The sequence below is a fragment of the Malaclemys terrapin genome, chromosome 11 (assembly GCF_027887155.1).
Source record: "Malaclemys terrapin pileata isolate rMalTer1 chromosome 11, rMalTer1.hap1, whole genome shotgun sequence".
Classification (NCBI taxonomy): domain Eukaryota; kingdom Metazoa; phylum Chordata; order Testudines; family Emydidae; genus Malaclemys; species Malaclemys terrapin.
In genome coordinates, this window is record NC_071515.1 from 65,344,814 (window position 1) to 65,370,059 (window position 25,246).

The 25,246-nt window shown below is 39.4% G+C and overlaps 1 long non-coding RNA gene across 1 annotated transcript in view; it reads right to left on the reverse strand.

The window, feature by feature from the left end:
* Positions 1-23,174, reverse strand: part of LOC128845556 (uncharacterized) — a 64,200-nt gene extending 41,026 nt beyond the window's left edge. The window contains exons 1-2 of the long non-coding RNA XR_008446675.1: positions 23,008-23,174; positions 20,330-20,439 (exon numbers count right to left, since the gene is read on the reverse strand). This is a non-coding gene — a long non-coding RNA (uncharacterized LOC128845556). The remainder of the gene's footprint in view (positions 1-20,329; positions 20,440-23,007) is intronic.
* Between the last annotated feature and the right edge of the window lie 2,072 nt (positions 23,175-25,246).

A 25,246-nucleotide genomic window follows, 5' to 3' on the forward strand; every position in this document is an offset into this window, starting at 1 on the left:
AGAACAGCAAATCCCATTATGTTTTGGCACATTTGCTTCTGCGATTCAAATGCAAAAGGTGCAAAAATGAAAAATACAGGAAAAATGTACCAAACTATTTCAAACCATCAGAAATAAATATTCACCCAATTCTCCCAAGTTGTATGCACTTGTATAAGGACAGAACATAGGCCCTGGTCTGGGGTGAATTTTCAATTACTTTTTTTAGCTGAGTATTGGGAATTATACCAGACTTACTAACGGCTGCCACTAAAGAACATGCAAAGAGTAGTATGGAATTACAAATCATAAAAATACATCTGATCTCTATTCCACTTGCATAAATCTCAAGCATTTCTATCAACTACTGATTTTCACCAATGCAACAGAAATCAGAATCTAGTCCATGGAACATAGACATTCATCTTTCAGCATACAGTTTTCAACTGGTTAGTCAAGTATTTTCATGTAATCTCCACTGTGGACTGTACCTGGTAAATCAAAGAAATAAAGTAGCTAAATATACATGGATCTTCTGTCCCTAAAATTTATTATATTCTTATTAGAAATGGGTCTACATCAAAATCTCATTTCCTAGTGCTTCTGAACTTTGGCAGAGGTCAATTCCAAATTTAGATCCAGATCTGAATTTTACAGCTGGTCCCTCCCTCTAAGGGGCTGAACCAAATCCCTGGATCCTAATTAGAGTGGGGGGCTGAAACTCAGGATCCACATCTGAATTTTGTAGCTGAGGCCTGTTTCTAATTCCTATCACATACACACAACTCTTTGCTATAATTATTTATAAATCACACCGATCTGTTGCACAGGAAATCCAGGTTTCCCTGCACTGAATAGTTCATTGCAATAGGCAGCATAAGCCATCAAACATATTGGCCAAGTTAATACAAATTAATCAGTTTAAGCATCTGGTGTGCTAGACACCAATGATTCATTGAAGGGCGGAGATCTTCTCTGCACGCTGACAAGATCTGCTGTAAGTGAATAAAAGACGGTTGTTGCTCTAATATTAGTTTGTCATCTGCTTTGCCAATTCCATTAAAAAAAATGACTATGCCTAAAACACTTCTTCTGGAGAGAAAACTGAAGTGCAGGTGCTCCACCCATTTCCATTTGCTGCTTTCCTCTTCTAACGTCAGCTCCATCTGTCTGGCCATAGGAACTTCATGTCTTTTGAATTGTCTATTTACTCACTTGCAAGTTTGTCCTCGTTTGGCTGTACTCTGCCCAGGGCCAGCTCCAGGCACCAACGAAGGAAGCAGGTGCCTGGGGCAGCCAATAGAAAGGGGCGGCAATCCATCCGTTATTGGGACGGCATAGGGGCACTTCGGCGGCAGCTGAAGCGCTCCACTTTAGTCTTCGGCGGCAATTCGGCGGTGGGTCCTTCACTTCGTCTCTTCAGCGGCAGCTCAATCGGGTTTTTCTTTTCTTTTTTTCTTCGCCGCTTGGGGCGACAAAAAAGCTGGAGCCGGCCCTGACTCTGCCCTTCATTTGTTACTTTCAGCATTCACCATTCAGAGCATCCCACCATTGGCAAACTTTTCCTACTTTTCAACACATTGCATGTTATCAGTTCCTTCTCCTTTGTCGGCCTGAGACTTCTTCGTTTCCACACAATGTGATTGATTTCTGCTCTGGAGGCAGTATCTTTTCCAGCCCATGCAATCTCTCCTTTCCTATCCTTAGCTCTTCGCAGGGCTCTCTAAACTTCTCATCCAGCATTCTGTGATCTCTGTAGAACCTTCCCATTCCACCATATATCTTTCACTGTAGCTAAACTTTTTCCTGGTTTGTTATTTGGAGTAGCCAGTAAGATTGACTTTAGAGTAAACCTCTCTCCTAACAGCAGTAATTTGTTTAGCACTGTACTATTGCTCTGCCAGTGATTTATCTGCTCATTTAACAGCTGCAGAATATCATTCTACATTGTTCATTATTGCACAACCGTTCCTCAGAAAGTCCAGTACTTGGACTCCTGCGTCTGCCTCACTTACATTTCCATAATAATTGAATATTAACAATATTATAGTGTTGAATCCCTTTAAACATATAACGTAGATTCTGAGTGAATACTTTTTTCCTTTTTGGTTGCTTATTAATGGATGCATGGCAATGGATGATGACAGGAGTTTTAACTCTTGAATGCAAATCTTTCTATAAGAAGCATCACATTGATGATATTTCTTCTAGCTACTATAGCAAACTGCTGCTCTAGCATGAGATCTTTAGTGACTGTCAAGGGAAAGTCATCCTGACTAGGAACTTTGTTTCTTACCCTCATCTGTTTTATTACCATCAGTCAAATGCAGTCCGGTGTTTTTCCGCTTACTTTAAGAAAGTGAAAGCAGCATTTCTCTCAAAACCCAATTACATGTGCCAATCATATTTCCAACTGAGTAGTACACGGTCCCGAGGTTATTCCCTCCAGATCCATGACTAGCTGTTTGGAGCATACAAAGATGAGAAAGTCCCAGGTTTTAATCTCAGTGTAGTGCATGCTGGGACAGAATTTGGGGATTGTTTACAGTGTTGTGCAAATTCCCTTACAGTGCAGAAATGATCAATAAAGCACATTGGTATATGCTGCAATATACTACCTTTGTGTATATGTGTCTAGCCCACAGGGAGGAAAAGGAAACTACTACAAGTGGCAGTTACATCAGTTCTCCTTTAACTCACGTAAATGGGACTTGTGTTTTCTCTGGAGCTAAGGAACCATGATTCTAATTCAAATCCCCTCCCCCCCCCAAGTGTGTCTATGGTTTATCTAGCTACTGATCTGTTGCCTACATCACCTGATTTTGTTACAGTACTTCAGTATGAAGTTTTGATTTAAGGAACTCCCAGTTACATGAATATAACAATTACCTAATCTACTGGGACCACTGGGCATCACTACTCATAAGGGACAGTCTTAATACCAATACCATGTTATTTATCTGACTAACCACAATTAAGCAATACAGCTCGAATTTAGAATATTCATCACTTCCTAGAAGAATAAATTTGAAAATATTAAGTTTACCAACACACACACTTGATATGCCACAAACAGAAGGAGGACTGACAATAGGAACCTTCTACACCATTCTGTCATTGAAAGTTGAAAATCTGGCCCAAGGAGGTACCTTTTTTAGATTTGTTTGCTATTTATTAAGAACACGATTCTGTCACGGAGGTCACAGATTCTGTGATTTTCTGGGACCTCCATTACTTCTGGGGCAGGGCTGGAGCAGCTGTCAGTGGCGGGCCCACCAGAGCAGCTCACTGGTGGCATGCCCCAGAGACGCCCAAACAGCTGACCTGTCCACTGGAGCAGAGGTCCCCAGCCTGCCAGAGCAGGGGCTGGAGTTGGGTCAGCCGCCCTGGGACTGGAGCAGCAGCCATCAGCTCCTGCTGCAGGAGCAGCATCGGGACTGGAACAGCTGCAAGCCACAGTAGCAGCCCTCTGTCTGTGTGTCCCCTCCCCCTCCCGCAGGTATTTTTAGTAAAGTCAGAGACAAAAATTTTGTTTATTGACCGTGACCTGTCCATGACTTTTACTAAAACTACCTGTGACAGAATCTTAACCTTACTGTTTACTGTTCACTCAACCCTACTTAAAAAAAAAAAAAAAAATCAACAGTTCTGTTTAGAATGTTGAACAATATTTGCAGGCTAATATATATATATATATATATATATATATATATATATATATATATATATAATCTGTATTATCTGCACTATATATACACATTAGTATGCATTAAGCACAAATATTATAGCAGTTATGTAGACTAATTTGGCCTATTTCTTTACTATAGTCCTGTTCACCTACGCTAAGTACCTCATAACACATTGAATTAGCTAGCAGATGGGAAAGCTGTCAAGATCAGGACATATGATTATTTTATCATAGGAACAGGCAGGGAGTTATTCTCACAGACCAGTATTGGAATGTCCCAAAGGAAGAGGACAAGACATTGGATTGTTCTACCCTAGTAGAGACCTGGTATGTTTCAAGCAATTGACTAGACAATTTATCAACAAACTGGTGAGTCAGCTAGGAACCATCTAGCCAAAAGCTCGATCAAACCAAATACAACCTAACCGCTTGGAGGAGGATAGTGTTCAGTAAGTTGGGGCGGGAGGGGCTTATGTTCATTAATCTCATGTATACTCACGAAGCCAGGTAGGCCAGACCTAGGAGGGGGGGAGTAAGTGTTACTATGACTAGAACCGTCCCTTGCGTAGGGTGAATCGGAGTGACTGCTCCAGGCCCCGTGCTTTGGAGGGCCCCAAGGGCTGGTGTGAGAGGCCAGCGCGGTCAGTCCCGCAAGAGACAAATCCGTCACTTTCACCCCGGCCCCCTCTAGGGATGGCCCTGACTATGGCAAAATGCCTTTTTAATACCCAGTTTAATACAGAATGAATAATAAAGCACTTTAAGCAAAACACCAATACTTTAGGAATTCCTGGGCAAGAAGCCAAAAAAGATTAATTATAAATGAAACTTTTGGGCAAACTGCCCAGACACAGTAAATATTTTTGGTAAGTAAATGTGTAACCAAATACGGGGGTGGTGCAGGACACAAGGCACAAAAACAACCCTTGGAATTCATTATGTGAAGTAAAAGTTAAATGTAACCCACACACCTCCTGAGTGTGGTGTTCTGTCCCCTCTCAGTTGGCCCTTAGCTAAGGCTGTAGAGCAGACTCATTAATCTCTAAGTGGTCTCGGTGCCACTAGAGGGGACAGAACACCACACTCAGGAGGTGTGTGGGTTACATAAACAAGGAAACAAATCAAAGAACTAAAAAAAAAAAAGTTACAACTAGAACAAGATCAAAATAAAAAATTCAGGAAGTGGAAGATATAAGTAACTGTAACACCCATCTTGCTTACTGTTTACAAGAAATGACGGGACGACTAGGAGATTGTGCAGCAAGCAGGAGGGATAGAAGTTAGGCTGGCAGGGCAGACTGAAAATTGAGTGGCCCACAAACAGGTAACTGCAACAAGGAAGGGCACTCCTGTAATCCATTTGGCATGCAGACAAATTATCAGGCAATTTGGGAACAAATTCAGGTTTTCAGGGAACAGGTAGCAAGCCTACACTCTCCTCCCAGAGTTGGGATAAACACACACAGGTCCTGTTTCCCAACCCCCAGATGCTCTAACACACAGAATTTCACTCCTCTCTCAGAGCTTATTTACAGGTCAAGTTTTTCCTTTATGTCCTTTCTTCATCCAAACCTTTCCTCTTCCTTTCTTTCTCTTGTAGTGCTTACTTCATTCAGTTTGCTAAACTCACTGCTGCAGCCTGTGCTTTGAAATACCCTCAGAGAGTTAATTAATTTCCCTTAACTCATGTCTCCTTCCCTACACTGTTTTCTTCTACATTGCTCGGCTCTCCCTTTGTTTTAAAAGCAACAGAGGGTCCTGTGGCACCTTTAAGACTAACAGAAGTATTGGGAGCATAAGCTTTCTTGGTAAGAACCTCACTTCTTCAGATGCAACCCTCTGTCGCTTTTTACAGATTCAGACTAACAGGGCTACCCCTCTGATACTTTGTTTTAAAAGTTATAGTTGTTACAGAAACCCCCATTGCAGAAACACAGAACTGGACAACAAAAAAACAAACAAACAAAAAAACCCAAAGAAATTATCAGAACACTTAAGGTAAAAACTTTAATCTTACTGGACTTATTTAAGTAATTATTTTAACTCTTTAGGAATGCTACCGGTGAACATACTCTTAAGAGTCTTGAAGATATGGTTTCTAAGCCACAGAAATGCAAACCCTGTTTCTAATCCCAGACACTAACGAAAATATGAAATTTAGGTTTTCCTTATTTCTCAATAGTAGTTTTCTTAAAAGTAATATAAAGTACTGGAAACTGCCTTAAGTTAACTAAGTTAATTCAACAAAGTGGGCAAATAAGAGGATTTTAAAAATCAATTCTTATTACAAGTTTTACATAAAAAGGTAACAAATAAACAAAAGAATTAAACATTTAATTAGGGATGTTAACTATTTGTTTTCAAAAGTGCATTCAAAAATTTGTTTTAAAAAATGCATTGCCTTAATAACTTTAAACTTTTATGCCTCATCTTGTATAGTTATAAATAGGGCTGTCGATTAATCACAGTTAACTCACGCGAATAACTCAATAAAATTAATCACTACTAAAAAATTAATTGTAGTTTTAACTGCTCTGTTAAACAATAGTACACCAATTGAAATGTATATAAATATTTTGGGTGTTTTTCTACATTTGCATATGCATTGTATTCTGTGTTGTAACTGAAATCAAAGTGTGTATTATTTTTATTACAAATATTTGCACTGTAAAATGATAAATAAAATAAATAGTATTTTTCAATTCACCTGATACAAATACTGTAGTGCAATCTCTTTGTCCTAAAAGTGCAACTTACAAATGTAGATTTGTTTTTGTTCCATAACTGCACTCAAAACAAAACAATGTAAAACTTCAGAACCTACAAGTCCACTTCTTCAGCCAATCGCTAAGACAAACAAGTTTGTTGTTTACATTTACAGGAAATAATGCTGCCCTCTTCTTATTTACAATGTCACCAGAAAACAGGCATTTGTATGGCACTTTTGTAGCTAGCATTGCAAGGTATTTGTGCTCCAGATACTAAACATTTGTATGCCCCTTCATTCCAGAGGACATGCTTCCATGATGATTACGCTCGTTAAAAAAATAATGCGCTAATTAAATTTGTGACTAAACTCCTTAGGGGAGAATTGTATGTCCTCTGCTCTGTTTTACCTGAATTCTGCCATATGTTTCATGTTATAGCAGTATCGGACGATGACCCAGCACATGTTCGTTTTAAGAACACTTTCACAGCAGATTTCACAAAACGCAAAGAAGGTACCAATGTGAGATTTCTAAAGGTAGCTACAGCACTCGATCCAAGGTTTAAGAATCTGAAGTGTCTTCCAAAATCTGAGAGGGGCGAGGTGTGGAACATGCTGTCATAAGTCTTAAAAGAGCAACACTCTGATGTGCTAACTATAGAACCTGAACCACCTTTTGCTGGCGGCATCGGACTCAGATGATGAAAATGAACAAGCTCAAAAAGGCCTCCTTTGTAAATGTGTACATATATTTCAGCTTCAATAAATAATGCAATTGCAAACAAAAAATGATTTAAAAAGTATTAATTATTATTAATCACAGTCTTTTGACTGAAAACACTGAAAAAGGAAAATTATCTAACCTTATTAGCGATAAACAGTTAGCTAAATGGTATTGTCCTCCATGCATCACAGAAATAATAGCAAATTGTCAGTGTGCCAATTTATTTGTTCAAAGAAAAAACTGTAGGAAAACGATCTCAACATTATGCAAAGGTAATATTAATACATATAACCTTTTAAAGATGATTTAATAAACTTGTTTGTGTCTTAATTAAATACTAAAATTCAGTTATAAGCATATTATAGACAAAATGTTTAAAAATATACCAATATAATGTCTGGTTATGTTGCAAAATGTTAAAGCTAACCAAACAAATTTCAACAGGTTTCTACCTTTGCCTCCCAAGCACAAGCAAATGTCTTAAAAGTCTATTATCCTCAAAGAGTTTGCATGAACCTGCATTTAAACTTCATTTTGCTTTACAGTAATTCCTCACTTAACGTTGTAGTTATGTTCCATAAAAATGCGACTTTAAGCAAAACGATGTTAAGCTAATCCAATTTCCCCATAAGAATTCATGTAAGTAGGGGGGGTTAGGTTCCAGGGAAATTTTTTTCACCAGACAAGAGACTATATTATATATAGTCAGACACACACACACACACACAGTTTAAGTTTTAAACACACAGTTGAATACTGTACACAGCAATGATGATTGTGAAGCTTGATTGTGGGGGTGAAGTCAGAGGGTGGAAGAGGGTGGGATATTTCCCAGTGAATGCCTTACTGCTAAATTATGAACAAGCACTTGGCTGAGCCCTCAAGAGTTAACACATTGTTATTAATGTAGCCTCACACTCTACAAGGCAGCACAAATGGAGGGAGGGGAGATGGCATGACACACAGAGACCGAGACACATACCCTGTGTGTGTGAGAAAGAGAGAGAGAGATGTACATTGCCCCTTTAAGTACACTGACCCCACTCTAAGTATATTGCCTTTTTAAGTAGATCAGCAAGTTAAGATAGCAGCTGCTGCTAACAAGCTCCCTCCGTCCTGCTCTATGGAGATTGGGTAAGTGGGGGGCAGGATCAGGGGGGGAGGGGGACACCCTCTCTTCCCCCCCGCCACCACCTGCACAGCAAGCAGAAGGCTCCCGGGAGCAGCTCCAAGGCAGAGGGCAGGAGCAGCACATGGCAGTGAGGGGAGGGACAGCTGAACAGCCGGCAATTGATAGCCTGCTGGGCGGCTGCTGCACAGGGAACTTGGGAAGTGGAGAGTTGATAGGGGGGCTGCCAGTCCACCCTGGTTCCAAGCCCCCACCAGCTAGTTCCAACGAGCTGCTCTTTCTGCAAGCAGTGGACAAAGCAGGCGGCTGCCAAACAACGTTAAGGGAACATTGCGCAACTTTAAACGAGCATGTTCTCTAATTGATCAGCAACGTAACAACGAAACAGCGTTAATCGGGACGACTTTAAGTGAGGCGTTACTATAATTTTTATATTATTTTCTTTTGTGCCATGTTAAAAATGTATTGGTTATTAAAGTTTACGCTTCCAAATATTTAACAAAAGTTTAGTTGCTGCTATCACAAACAAATTCATTCTAAAAACCTTGGGTAACAATTATGTTGCTAATTCTCTTGCTAAAACAGAGTGCTCAGTATGGGGGAGCAATGTACTTTCTCACAGAAGACTGAGCATCTATTTTAACAGTCAAGCACTATATATATTATGAAAAACTAGAAATGCACATGTTAAGAAAGTAAAAATGAATGTATGAAAAAACTGCAAAAGCATCTAAAACATATATATTTGTTCTAAAAACTAGGAAAATCAGAACAAAAAGCAAAAACATATTTTAAGAAAGAGAAACAAAATTAGAGTGAAAATCCAGGTTATGCTTCTGTCATATGCTGTACCAAAACACATATTGTTTCAGTACAGCATATGTACACATAAATAAAGTAAGTTCAACTGTGTGTAAATTTGGGTTACTTAGAACAAGAGAAATGTAAAAAATGAACAAAGAAACAAATTTATCATGATAAGCAGCTTAAGCTGTTTAAGGGTGCATCCCACAGACTGGAGACACAAGAAGATATCAGTGCACAGTGAAGAAATGAAGAAACCCCCAGGCAACAGAAGAAGAAAAGAGAAGTTTTATAAAAAACAGACCAGTCAACTACACTTCAAACTACCATATATGTACAATTGATTACAAAAACCATTATAAAGACCCCTAGCCAGGCCAGAGCTGTCTGTTATTTAAACGATATATTACTAAGCAAAGTGAATTTATGCATATACCTATGGTTTTAAATCTCTCTCTCATTGTAATGTGGCTAATTTGGTGATTATTTAAAAGTAAATGTATCATTACTGCATACTTTTTTGTTAATTAATATAATAGCTTCTTTTCAGGAACATGCACTATTCCAGAGTCTTTCAAACTAGGAAATTTCAAAGTCTAGATGAAATTATTGGTTAAGTTGCAGAATTTTTTGTTTTTGGAATGGCTATTGGAACAGGAACAACATGAAAAAAAAATTTAAAAAAAACGATTTAGAGCATCAGGCTGTGGAAACCATCTCTAAACCCATAATTCATGGCATTAAGGGTTGAGCTACTAAAAAAATCCAAATAAAAACGAAACAAAAAAGAGTATGTGGTACATAATAGGCATAACATTGCTAAATTGTTTAGCCGAACACTAGCAAACTTAATAAATTAATCACAACAAATTATGAACAGGTAAAGAAATTATTTGCACTGCTTTATGGGAATTACATCTTAAATACCATAACCAACTCATTAGGGAACACTGAAAAGGCTGAAAAGGGGAAATTGCCTAACCTTATTAGCGATAAACAGTTAGCTGAATGGTATTGTCCTCCATTTATAACAGAAACAGTGGCAATTTGGCAATGTGCTAAATTGTGTAGCTAGATCTCCTTCAGTACCATTCATAATTTGGGTTCAGTGACACTGCATTCTAATCAAGGCACATATTATTCAAAACAATCTTGCTCAGTGTCTGATTCCATGTACATTTATTTTATGGTATCACTACAGATATCGAATCCTGACACAGCAATCTTTGATAATTTAGTTACTGTCCATTCAATAGGTTACGTAGAAGATGGCATCTACAAGGAATGACTAGATCAACTATTGGTATATCACACAGCAACACAAACCTGGAGAGAACCATACACAGCTTGTTGTTCCATTAAGGGATATCAGTATGTATGCCGATACAATGTTTTTGGCATCATAACTCCAGTGTGTAGCCATGATGGCTTGGACCAGTACCATGAGACAGAGAAGCTAGCCACTCCTGTCTCCTGTCTGGTGAAGCTTGTCAAATGGTGATAACCTGCAGTAAGAGTGACCTATATGGGCAGTACTGTGTAATAACTCGTAGCAAGGAATTTATATATGGCAGAGTCACTGGTAATGTCACTACTCCAAATTTCTGTTTTATTCCTCAGGTATGTAGCACTGTGGGACACAGTATAATAATGCCTATCCCAGTTTTTCAAAAATGAATGTTTTATCCAAATTGAGCTCCAATACCAGGATGAAGTTGAAATTTCACCTATCAGTTTTTAACATGCATATTAAACCACTTACTTTAAATTTAAAAACATTACTAGACAGAAAAGATTATTCAGATTAGCTAGGACATGCACAAGGAAGAACAAGGCTTCAGAGACCTCATCCATGATTGGAATCTTAAAATACTCCATTTCTTACACTTAGAGACAAGTTGCATTTAAAGCTTTATATTATTATAAAGCTGTATTAATTTTAGCTGTGTTAATTATATATTGCCACTTATGCAGCTTGGCAAAGCACTTTAAATCACATATAAAGGCTCTAACCACGCCTTCAAAGGTGTCACTATAACAATTATCAAGGTGACAAGTGTGGTGTCTGTTGACCAATAATACTTGTATAATATGCTAGCCAGCATATAATACAAGTATTATAGTCATTTCCTCATAGAAGAGATCTTTGGGGTTACTTAATTAAAGGGTAACAAATTTAGCAAAATTGATCCATGTTTACTTACACAGTCAAGCTCTATATTAAAAACAGGCTTTAGGAAGTATATTAAATAACATGTATACCTATCTATAGAGCAAGGGCAAGTCATTCTCAATATCAGGCCCTCATTTCTGTAGTTTTCTATCACCAGAAATTTGCACAAGCTATAGCCTTGCCACAATCTGAACATTGTATGACCTACCTCTTTGCCCAAGCTTTTCAATACCTGCCACCTCACACTTTGTCATTTGGCCTACTTACAAGGTCTTTTTTATCCCTATCTTTTAAAAAGCCTTGCTGCCACAAGGAAAGGAGTTATCTCATACAAAGTACTTGCATCTGAAGAAGTGAGGTTCTTATCCACGAAAGCTTATGCTCCCAGTACTTCTGTTAGTCTCAAAGGTGCCACAGGACCCTCTGTTGCTTATCTCATACAAAGTTCTCCAATGCCTCCCGTTTACTGTTGAATGCTTGACCCACTTGAGAAACTTCTTTGGACAAATCATTTGATCACTGCAGAAGTCATAAGCACAGGTCTATTTGCTGTTCTCTGACATCAGTGATCACAGCTATATATATTCTCTGGCAGGTAATCACATTCGAGTGAAAGGTTATGGTAAAGCAAAATAATTGCTCAGTGTGACCTTCTCATGCATGTGGCTCATGGGTTCATTTTTCAAATCTGTCTGCCTTTGGGTAATTACAGTGTACATTAGGTAGCAATCACTCCATACCATCCAAAGACTTGTTTGTTGATATGTATTATTTCTTGTGTCAACCACTTGATAAATAATCAATGGCAGCTTAGATACAGTAGTGGATGGTGGTTTTCGAAAGAGCTATAACAATCGCTGTGATTCTTCCTTTTCTGCCTTCTAAAGTCCATGGACTAGTTAAATACAACTACATTTCTTGGTCTATGTTTTGCTCCTGTTGCTTTAAGGATTACATTGTCTAGACAAAAACATGGCCAGTTAAAGATGTCTGTATGATATTTAATACCTATATAAATAAAAATAATTTAAGAGCTTAGATTGTGATCATTTAAGTGAAAAACAATATGTGATAAAGTTTTAATGTTAATAATGCTAAAAAAAAAAAGTTTTGCTCTTCTCTATTACCTTCTATCTGAGGATCATAAAATGACTTACAAATGTTATTAAATCAAGCCCATGAGGTAGTATCAGTCCTATATGACTGGTGCACAACATTGTTAAGATAACACAGTAAAACCAGAACCCAGTGCAGCGATTGAAATCACTAGTCCAGGTTTCCAATTTATGTAATGATCAGTGTAGCATAAAGCATGCATATAACTGTAAGCCAGTATGTAGCCTCACCAGCTGCAGAAGGAAAAGTAATGTCCCAACTGAGGTCTCTTCTGATGTCTTTCTTCAGGGCTTGTTTTATTTCCAAATGCACAAACTGAGAACCAGAACAATTCAACTCAAATTAGTCAAAGGTTGCCAAGTCTCACAAGATAACAAAGCTGCACTGCCTTTCAAAACAAGCCCAAGCCACCCAAAACAAGCCAGTCCCATTTTGGTTGCCACCGATCCACGTCCACAGTGCCACCTGCCAACTGCCAGTACAGCCGACCCCCAAAATACTCCCTCCCCCTCCCCCCCGGTGGTATACCACACCACCAGAAATGCCCCAAGAGTCACTGACCAACAACGGTGGCACAGTGCCACTCCACTCCCCCCCACAGCCCTGTGGAGCTCCCCCGCCCCATATAGCCCTCAGGCCCAGCCTGGCCATGCCACTCCTCAATCCCCCCGACTTGCCCCAAGCAGCCCCCTAGCTTTGCCACCACCTCCTCCCTCCCCCACACAAACCCCCACAGCCTGTATCCCCCTGCCCCTCACAGTTCCCCCAATGGACCTCCCCCGGCTGGTGCAGGTGCAACACCACCAGAGATGCACCAACAGAAAGACCACCAACAGCTGAGCTTTTAATAATAATTAAAAAAAAAAAAAAAAAGCAAAAGCGTTGCAGAACCAGCAGCCAGGCAAGCGCAGGCAAATCGCAGGCTGCTGCTACTGCAGCTTGCCAGCCTACTGCTATCAGTACCCCCCACCCATGCACCCACCCAAACCACAATCCCCCTCTACCAAACCAACCAACCCCCCTGTACCTAGTAGTCCAGGCAGAAGGCAGCCCATGGAGAGATAGTAGGCACTGCAGGGCACGCAAGAAGCAAGCACATGCAGCAATCTCAGGATGACACAGAGGGAGAGGTGAGAGTGAGAAACCCAAAGTGGGTAATTATCACCTGAGGACTTTCAAGCTTCCATCAGCTGGGAGGAGACAGGACACACCCATCCTCTATGGTAGTCTCCTATGCCAGTTTCTCTTTCCCTTTTAGTATAACCATGCTCTGATCAGCCATGTGATACGCAGGAACCCAGGAACCCGTTACATGTAGGATTGCCTTCACACCTTGTCACAACAACTAATCATGGGTGAACCTCCAGAGATTTGCTTTGGTTCAGACTTTGAAAGGTTCATTTCCTAGGCCTGAAAAATCAGGCCATAAATTCAGGTTAGGCTGTCTCTCACCAGATCTCCCAAGCCATAAATACCATGATGACAGATTTCACTGTTGTGATTTAGTACTTACATTGATGGTCAAAAACAAGACTTTTTTTTTTCTTTAAGTAGTAACAAAAGTTAACCAAACAAAAAAGTCTTGGGTTCACTTTACATTTTGGTCTAAGTTTTTGGTCGATTATGAATTTATCTGATGCAGCTTTATCAACTCTCCTGATTTTATTACGAGTCTCATTTGGGTGTTTTTCTGTAAGCCCCAGCACCTGAAATCATATGAATATATACATCTCAGCTTTCTTATTTTTTTAAAGTTTGTAGCCATTATGGTTGCAAAACTTTGAAAATGGCACTGTATGTAGACTGAAGGCTCAGAAACAAGAAAACAAATTTTAAAAGTAATAAATACTAATACTAATAAATAATAAAAAATATTAGAAATGTTAGAAATGTAAACCAATCATTATTCTGGGGGCCTGATTCATGATTTCTAAACATTTGGGGGTTAGCAACATTGCTGATGAATTCCCCTCTCTTTGACACAACCTATTTTATGTCATGATCCCAGTTTTCAAAACTTAGCTATCTAAATCAAGGCACCGAATCCTATATTTGGGGTTCAATTCTGCAAGGTGATAATCATGCAGGTCCTGATTCAGACAAGAAACACGTGCTTAATCATAGTACACTTGCTTTAATTTTGAAGTCAATGGGACTGTTCACATGACTGAAATTAAGCATGCGCTTAAGTGCTTAGATGCATTGGGGCCAGGATGGTAAGCCACTTACTGGACTATTCAATAAATGTAAACTACCCAGCATAAAAATAGTGCCTAAAAATAGGTATTTCTGTGTCCAACTGCTGATTTTATCGTAATGTCAATGTTTGACCCATATATTTTCAAAGATTGTATACAACTACAAGTTTCAGAGTAACAGCCGTGTTAGTCTGTATCCGCAAAAAGAAGAACAGGAGTACTTGTGGCACCTTAGAGACTAACAAATTTATTAGAGCATAAGCTTTCGTGGACTACAGCCCACTTCTTCGGATGAAAATTCAGGCTGGGTTCTGCTTAAGTGATGACAGAAGTGGGCAAATTCTATCCCTGGGAAACATTTTCCAAAGCTTCACATTACTGAGAAAGATTTCCAACAGAGAGGACCTGGAACTCCTGGATCATGGTTCAGGTGCATCCTCCTAATTTCCATTACTGAACATCTGGCTTTGGATATGCATACAGGGCAATCAGAAAGTGTGATTGCCATAGGTGTAGACATAGCAGAACTAGCTGCTAGATGAAAGCTAGTTTGAGTAACAATAGGTGGCAGTACAGTGGCTGCATGGGCTATATCCCCACCCATCCAGGTACATACGTACATGGCCACCAACTATGCTGCCATGGCTTCATTGCTCCTGTTATTCTAGTAGATATGATCTAGCTAGCTCAAAGCTAGCTCTGGTATGGCTACACCTGTGGCAATACCAACTCCCAATTGCCATGTAGACATACTTTGACTCCCAGAGCATTTTCCCAGAAAAAGAAATCTACACGTGCATGACAGAACATATTTTAATTAAAAAATGCTTAAGAGTTACATCTCCTGGATGTTGCAATATGTTTTTTTTAAAGATGATTTACAAGTCATTAGTTGCTATTATGAAAAGCACTGAGAATACACTACTAGGAGATGAAAGAATAGAAGATGGTAATTTTCTCTAGTTGTTTTTTTTTATAAAGCTTATGATTGTTAATACTTTCAGTTATAATTGAACTATCCTGGTTGTTAAAATACTAAGTCTTTGGATAGATTATTCTAGTTGATATGAGTCTCCAAGTTAAAAAAAAAAAGAAAAAAAAAAGTCATCAGCCTTTCCAGCATCTACATGCAATGCTTTTGCCTCATTGATATGCCATGTATCATTTAACATCAGTCATCGATAACTGATTATAATTCTCTGATCCATCAGAATGCAGATCTCAGAGCACACGGTTGTATGCATTCAAACTGGTGACAGGGAGAATCTTGCAGAATATTCTACGTGTGGGTGAAATTCTCCCCAATGCAACGGGACTCATTTTAGTTGCACCTAAACCCTATCTTGACAGCACAAGTGGGACCTAAATGATGCATAGGCCAGTGCTGGTCCTCTGCATAGGAGTGAACTTCACCCCAGTATGAAGAGCATGGACCTCACAAGAGAAGAGAGTTTTGAGGAGGGATTTTAATGAAAAGAGTGTCTGTGCCTGGTGGACTAGATTATTTGGTTTCTATTTTCCATTCTTATTTCAACTTTTGTTGTGGGAGTCAAAAAATGAGAGGACAGAATGGGGTCTAAGGGCTGGAAATAGTGCCAGCATTAATCAAATTTTTTAGGTCCCCTGGATCTTTATAATTCATCTTATAGTGGTAAAATCCTGGCCCTGTTGAAATCAATGACAAAAATTCCATTGGTTTCAATGGAACCAGGACTTCACCCTAGGAAGTTCTGCTTTTTTAAAAAGTTCATTTTAAAATACCTCTTTTCTCTGAATACAGCATTTTTGCCTTTGTGGTGAAACTTTTAAACATAACCACTCTAGCCCAACCATTGAACGTGGTGTTTGTATTGTTCCATCTTGGCTAAAAATCTCTTTTTCTATGTTATATTGCAGAAGCACACAGACTTTTAACTTCTGGTTATAAATTGCCAGAGGTTCTTTAAATAAACATTTTAATTCCCAAACCCACCCCGTACTATTAATTCACTTTATACAGTTTCAGATTAATTCCTTCTTCCCACTCCTTTTGAGAGGAGGCTTCGTTCTCCCTTCAATGCATGCTTGTATATCCAGTAATACTAATGGGAGTTATGAACACTCACTGAGGAAAGAGGAGACTGCTGTGGAAGAAAACGCAGTCTTCACTCTTAAGTTGTTTGCAACATGTCAGAGACAGTTTATTCTCAAGCAATTGCAAGGGGGACAGTGTGCACGGACAGGGAATCCCCCTTCCTAGGCAGGTCTCTGCCAGATAAACAATTAGGGCAAGCATTTATACCTTTTGTTGCATACAATAATGATCAACAGCCACATCTTGTTTATACATATTCCTTCCTGATATCTTACTTTTCTCAATAGTTCCTGCTACAGTCTGTGTTCCATTCTTATCTAACACAAAGTCAAACAGCATCTCTTACAGTTTTCCCACTCGCCCAGGCCCTGCCTTAAAGTCTCATATTATTAGAGTTAGAGTTAGCTCGACTCTTGCGCTATTCTGTTGAAAACTAAGATGTCTGCGTCCAAATTCCCTTTATCCCTTTTCCCACTTCCACGCTGCCATAGTATGTTTCACTTTCAAAAACCTAGATTCCCAGTAGCACTGAGTTTTGACTTGATGCAGCTGAGGAAAGTGATGGGTAAAGGTGACCATAAACCCTGATCATGATCCAGGGTCAGGGGAAAAGGGGACAGAGGGAAGCTCAAATGGCCTGGTCTCCATTAGAAAAGTTTCAGCGGTTTAACTAAAACCATTCTTAAACTGATTTAGGTAAACTGGTGGAAACACTTAACGAAGGCACACCTTAACCCTTGCTTCAACTGGTTTAGCACAATCTGGTAAATTACAGATGCGAGCTCAACCAATTTAAGCAAGGGTTAAAGTGTGTCTTCAATAGGGGCTTGCATTAATTAATTCTGTCTAGTTAAAAGTCCATTTAATTCAACTGGTGCCACTTTTCTAATATAGACAACACCTTTGTAAGGGAAAGGTTGTGGAAGATTGGTGAGGAGCTAAGTGGCGGACCGAGTATGTGACTGAATGTAAGCGAAAAATGCAGGCTGTGCAGTTAAAGGCCGTGCAATGAACCTTGTCCAGCAGATCCTGCCAAAATGTAGTTTAGTATAGTTCAGCATGTTTTTGTCTGTAAACAAGTCAGCTTATATAATATGTATAATTTATAAATGCAATAAATGTAGCCAGCTGTTGACCCCAGGTAACCTTAAAATAAGCACGGGGGGATATAGCATTGCAGCGGACTCCCTTCAGTGCAGTCCTGCCTGGCCAGCTGTCCTGGATGGTCAGAATCCCCCGCAGCCTCAGGGACTCCCCGCGCAGCTTGGAGTGTAAGTTCTTCCCTCAATAAAGCCTTGCTTTTTACTCTCAGGCCTAAGTGTCATGCTTTCGCCGGTATCACGGCCCCCCTTGCGGGCACAACCTTAAAGCCGTCTTTTGGATGATCTATGTTACACCAGCAGCTGCATCAGTCAAGAACCAGGTGAAGCAATCTGAACTTCTACAAAGGGAAATCCTTGGCCATAGGCAGGACCAAGAACCCAGCTTTCTCTGTGTGTGTGTGCGTGCGTGTGTATACACACACAAACCAGTACTGCCCAAAGAACATTCCAAAATATGAACTTAGCTCCAAATCTTACTTACATCTCAAGCATCTTCTCTGTACCCTGGGGTTCAACCACTTTTGGGTCTAGAGTGGAAAAGAATAATTTCCAATTATCTCTAGGCAGCAGGGTGGCCTCTTTAGCCACACGACCAGTCTCAGCGCTGGAGATTCATCTGTATCACATGCACCCTGTACTTTGTGAGGAAGAGAATAGTTGATGGAGTTGTTTAGTGATATATCTATCTCCTTGTCTCTTCTCCAGCCTGTTGCACATCAGCTTGGTTGGAGACCTTATATAGCACACAAGGGAACAAGCTTCATAAATCTTGGTTTCTCTCTACCCCATGCACCCCATAAAATGCAGCCACATTGGCTCTGTTTTGCACCAAGCCATTCACATCTGAAGAGGGAGAACAAGATTTTCTCCTGAGATGTAATAGAAAAGTCATCTTGATGCTCAGGCTCTCTGACTGTAATTTTCACGCCATGCATCTGAAGAAGTGGGTTTTTTTACCCACGAAAGCTTATGCCCAAATAAATCTGTTAGTCTTTAAGGTGCCACCAGACTCCTTGTTGTTTAAGAGAGCTAAGTATGTATTGCTTGGTTAAGAGATACCCAGACACATATGTGATAGAGGATTACCTCTAGTAGAAGGTTATAAACACCAAGGAGGATGAGGAAATAATTTATTGCTGAACAAGCAGATATAACTAAGCAAAAAGGAATTAAAATAAGAAATGGAAATTTGGTGTATTACCATAAAAGCTTCCTAAACAGTGAACTATGTCAGCCTCAAAGGGAATTGGTGAAAGTCTCATTAAGAGGACATGTACAACTAGAGAAGACAAATCCCAAGGTAAGGTACTAAACTAACAGAGAAGGTTTGTATTGGCAGTAGGATGGATTGGATCATCATATTTTTCATTTCTTCTAGGTCTGTGCCACTTCTAACTCTATGAATGTGCAGTCTGGACACGACTAACCAATCTGTATTTAAAAGGTGTTGCAGAATTGCCACAACACTAAGCAAAAAAGCAGGAGTGTATTTGATGGATTAACTTAATTTATATCTGCTTCTGTGAATCATCCCCAAGTATACAGGCTACATATTTAAAGAAGTCTTGGGTCAACTTGTGAATTTGTAAGTAATTTTTCCTATATCAATAGAATATCAATTCCTATGGCCTATTTTCCTGTAAAGGATAGGAAGCCTTTACAGGTCTGGAGCATCATGAAGTATAGAATGTCACTTAGGGCCTGATCCCAAACTAATTGCCATCAAAATCTGATTTTATGTTTATTGCTAGGAGAGAGAGATCAATAAGACATACTGGCCATTGAAAAATGCAGTGGGGGTGCAATATATGCTCCAAGTATGGTACAGCCCTTCCAAAACACTTGAAATTCTTAGCGCATCCAAAACATATGGCCAAAATTTCCATTTTGCGTATTTCTAATAACTGTATATTAACATTCACTTTGCATAGCCTAGACAGCATCACATGGACTCTGTGAACTCAATTAAAGAAAATGATTCTGTGTCTTGCATTAATTGATATTGTTTTTATCTGTTCACAGATGTCCCTCACAATATTCTGCATTCAGATCCCTTTCTCATTTAGCTTTAACTTTCCCCTCTAATTCTACATATTCATCTAAAGTCACCTGATTATATTAGAAATGTGGGGAGAGTTTCTTCTGAGCTCTGACATTTTTTAACCATTCTGGATGGGACAAAGGCACCAGGAAACAACTGGATCTGGATAGCTGAAATTTCCCCTGGTGTAGGGAAATTTCAGAGGGCACATAGTGTATGGCTACTCTGCATTGTAAACTGGGGCTCAGACTCAAATTTGAGCCCAACCTCTATCCCTCCCACCCCATCCATACAATAATCTTTCTGACTTGGGTCAGCAAGCTTTCAAGACCCAGGTCCTAGAACCCACCAGGGGAATCCTACTGGGACTCATGCCCAAGCCCCAACATTTTGCAGTGTGGATGCAACTCAAGCCTCGATTCACAGACTCATGTCTGGAAAGTTCACCAATGCTATACCACAATCCTCTGGGCCTGTGTTTCTTGGTCTATCACAAAATGTCCCACTTGATTGCGACGAACCAGAAGCAACCTCACTTGATTCAAATACAGCTGCTCAGTGTTTAATTCTTTTTTTCCACACAGGCCACTCACCTGGAAACACGTAATAGTCTCTTGTGTTAGTTAAGGCCACCAATAGGAAGAAGTCCTACACCAAGTGCACTGTCAGCTAGCCAGAAGAACACAACTGAATTCCGGTAAATCTGTGGTGTGAGGAGAGCAAAACATTTGATTTCAGCAAGAGTGCAAGAAATGGTCATGCACACAAAGAAATTTCAAAGACGCTTGAGGCATTGGGATCCACCAGACTGTCTGTCAGTGCACATAGCAAGTCAAGAGGCAAGGTCAAGAATTGTAACAGCATCTCTGGGAGCTCACCTCCTATGCGCAATTTGACCTAGGCAGTGGTGCCTAACAATCTGCTAACAAGGGATGGTTATAACCCCTGAGTCACAGGAACCAGAGGATAGCCAGCAGCCATTGGAAGAAACTCAAGAAGTGACTGGTTTTCATGCTGGTTACTGAGGAGACTATGCTGATTGAGTAACTACAGCATATCCTGGAACTATACTCAGAGGACCTGTTTGGGGAGCAGCCCACAGCAGAACTGTGGCTCTCTAAGGGCCATGAGTTGCTTGCACCAAATGCACACATACAGCACTTGCCCACAAGACCTCCTACTGGTTCCTCTAGTGAATCCATAATGGTGAATCTGTCATTGCATTAATTTCCATGGCAACAGATTTTGATGCCACAAATAGAGTTTTAATTCCAGAATACAGAAAAAGGAAAAAGATGTGTTGTGAAAGAGAATTCTTTTTCAAAGACAAATATTAAAGATAATTGCAAAGTGAATATAGCAAATTACTTGCTAAGTGAATTTTCTTTTATATAAATATACTCTTTCAGAAGATTGTGCCGCTAAGAAGGGCATTCTCACCTTGAAGCTCTATAGGCTTAAAATAACATTCACAGATAGGTGATTAGATATGCTAATATTTGTCTCATTTTGATTATCCTTGATTACATGACACACATCCTTTTTCTTATCAGCTGATAAGATATTTTATATTAAAATTGAGAAATTATGCATGATTATTCTCAGTGGCATCTGCACATTTCAAAAGATGTTGGTGGCAGTGTAAATCCTTGTTTATGAGATATAAATAGTCTTATATTTAGGATGTTTGTGACCCTGGGGGATTTACAAAATGCATTACAAAATTAGGGCCCAATCCAGAGCCCATTGAAACCAATAGGTGTTCAATGAGGCCCTTAAATTGATATACGAGTTTAAATTATGCCTAGGGTCATTCTACTTACACTCTAGTTCCCCTTTTTGATACTCTTCAGAGAGGGGAAAATCACAAGACCTTTTGCATGCAACCTTGTACTTTCACCATTTCTCCTAGGATCGATCCTCACCATCCCCTATCTTAATTGCTCTTTGAGGTGCTCAGTAATTATCCCAAACAGTCTGAGGCTAGAGACCTGAATGAGACAGGTCTTCTTGTCTTTTGTGATATGTAAAGAGGCATTCTCCTATTCAGCAGCGGTACTGAAAGATTTGCAGGACCAGCCTTAAATGTAATTACAAAGTATTGTAAAGTATACCTGAAAAAGATATACATCCACATCTAGCTTCCTTGTTTAACGCTGAGGTGTCCACTCTGTTTTCTTATATTTAGTCTCTAGGAAGAGAGAAAACAGATGTCCCTTCACACAAGGCCCCCACAGCCTCTACATTCAATCTCCCTCAAAACTCCTTTCCTTCCATAAGACCCAGGCTTTTCATACAAGGATAAAGAGGGCCACAGGGCTATGCATCTCTTAAACCCCACTGAAGCTCTCAAAACACAGTGAGGTGGAACTTCAGTGATGTTCAGACTTTGTGCTAGCCCTCTACACAAGAATCAATTTCACCCACTGATGAATACTAACATGCAGATCCTGGCCTCTGTATCCCTGCCTTTTGGGCTAGAGAGCTGTCCTGAGAGGGCAGCCAAAGATTTTCCTAAGGAATGGGAAATCCCTGACTACGACAGCCTTTCCCTACTGTCCCAGGAAAGGAGTTATTTCTGCATAGACATAGAATATAGTTAAGGGTTGCATGGGGCAGAGCTGTACTGTGCAGTGTTCTTGTAATCCCTGTTTATCCATAGAGAACCACTTTACCCAATAACATTTTGAGCAGCCCCTAATCTGCTCTAAATTAAGAGATTCCAATTTGGGCTGCAGGTGAAAAGTTCCCCTCCTAACATGGTCAACTCAGCATATCTGGACTTGTCCTGGGGGATCTGGCTTACAGTGAATATTTCCTAGAGGTATGCATGGGATCTTGATCTAGTCCCTTCTGTGTATTTGGATGTGTTAGCAAACATTGAATCACTGGAAATTCAATCCAATGGAAATGCATGGGAAACCAATGTAACTCCATGAAAACTAGAGCTTTCCCAGAGTCAGATTAAAATCAGCTATGGCCGCTGCTAATGCATCCAGACTCATTAGCAGTGAGCCTATGGGATTACAATGTACCACTAGCAGAAAAAAAATGCATCTGGATTTCTCCTAATTGTTCCTAGTTTATCACAGACTTCAAATGCACTTTCGTTTGGGGAAGACAATCTAATCAAAGTAAAGATCTCTAGGATGATAACAACTAAACAGAAAGCAATTATAATTCACACTCAAAAACTACATTAAAAGAACATTAAGGTTGTGACACAAACTGAGAAAAGTAATAAAATGCACAGGTAAAGGAAGACACTTACTATACAGTATTTTCTCCAATACTTAGGCATAACAGGTGATCTCCTTAACTCCTTCTTGATGTGCCCTATTGGAGAATTAGAGGGCATAAGGCAGGTTTCACTCCTAAGTGCATTTTCTTTCATTGTGCTTTGTCTCAGTCTTCACATTCTTTTAACATAGGGGTGTGTGTGTGAGAGAGTTCATTTTTATACTAAATACTACAGGAAAAAATATTAAAGGGGAATTGTGTAAATGTTAAAGTTTAAACCAGATCTTTGACATTTGGAAACCTTTGAACTGATGTTTTTAAAGGGTTCTAAATGTTTCCAAGTAATCTCATTGGAAATACTGTTTCACTGGCATAGAATTTACATTTCACAAAGTCCTGAGTAAAATATCTACTAGGTTAAAGCCTGTCTAGTCACAAATTATTTTGCTATTCATTGAACAATAAAAGCAGAAATGTTTATCTCAATCATGTCACATGGATCAGAAAATTTTGACATCTCATTTGACATTAATTTTAGTGGCTCTTTTAAAAAGAGTGTCATTTTCAAAGTTACTTATCTTCATTAAATTTATTTATTTTTATCTTTAGCTATTGCAATGCTGAGACTGATTTATAAATTACTGAAAATATATTTGTAGTGGTGGTGTAGCCATGTAGGTCCCAGGATGTTAGAGAGAGAAGGTGGGTAAGATAATATATTTTACTTGACCAAGGTCAGTTGGTGAAAGAGAATGTTTTGAGCTCCACAGAGCTCTTCTTCAGGTCTGGGAAAGGTAATCAGAGTGTCACATGGTGATGTGCCAAGTAGAACAGATTGTTAAACATAAGGAGTTAACAAGAAACCATTCAAAATTAAATGGGCAATTGACACCTTGTCTCTCAAAAGATACTCACATTCTCATTTTTATGATCAATACCAGTCTTAAAATATTTGGAAATAGCAGTAGAACAAAAAATATACAAAAGAGGTAAAATCAGTATCTTGTGTCTCAATTATTGTTAAATGTTTTAGTTTAATACATTATTTGTTGTTACTTAAGGATTCTGAAACACTCTTATGGTACTCCAATTTTATAGTAATTAATGCAACTCATTTATTATAATGAAGCCAATTACCTATAATCACAATCTCATATCTCAGAGTAATATACTGTAATAATTTCAGCCAAATACCACAAATGCTTATTGTGATGGAATGCACCCCTGTATTCACACTCTACACACCATTGTAATACTCTGAATTCAAAATATGTCTTGTAAGGTATCATCAGAAAATTAATAAAACTTGCAGGTCAATAATATGGTGAAATATATGTAGCAACATTATATGAACATAAAATGAAATCATGATTGAAATGTGTCCGGGGAACGGGCAAGCCTGTTTCTCACCTGTTTCTTAAAGATGAAGGACAAGAGGACACCCCTACCTAGGTGTCAAAGCTGATTGGCAATCACCTATCAAGCAGCCATTTTTTGGCATGGAAAGCAGGGAAGGCAAGAGACAAGAGAAATCTGCATTTCAGCATACACAGGTGAAAACGAACAGCATGGAACTTCCCCCACCACACTCCATGTCTCCTTGCTGTCTGCTGGAAAGAATTTTATCGGGAGGACACTCTCAGGAAAATGCATTTCAAAGGGTGATTGAACTATAAAACTGAGGGGGTAAAACCACCCCAAATTCTCTTTCCCCGCCCATCTCTCTCCTTTCACCTAAGGGGAAAAAAAGGAACAGCCATTGGACTTTAGGAGCAGATCCAAGTCTGAGAGTTTGGTCAGTAATGTTACTGGAACATGTGGTAAGGGACTTCATCTTGAACAAAGTCTAGTTTGTTAAGTTTAGAAAGTATTTTATCTTTATTTTTGTAACCATTTATGACTTTAATGCCTCATTACTTGTATTCACTTAAAAACCTCTCTCTTTGTAATTAAATAAGCTTGTTTTATTCTTTAATCAAAACTAAACCAGTTTTCTAAACTGTGGGTAATTCCATTTGAGATAGCAAATGTTTCATCTTGATCCCTTAGAGGGGCAACAGACTGAATATATCTGGACTGCCCAGGGGAGGTCTGGACAGTGAAGAACACATGTTTTTTGGGGGAAAGCTGGGACTGAGAGTGTGGGGGGGTTACCATGTGGTAACCACAGCTGCGTTACCAGAGATATTCCCCAGACTCCATTTTGTATTCCTGACCTCCATTTTTGAGTAAGCAAGAGTCATTCTGCCATTGGAAGCTGCAGGTCACAT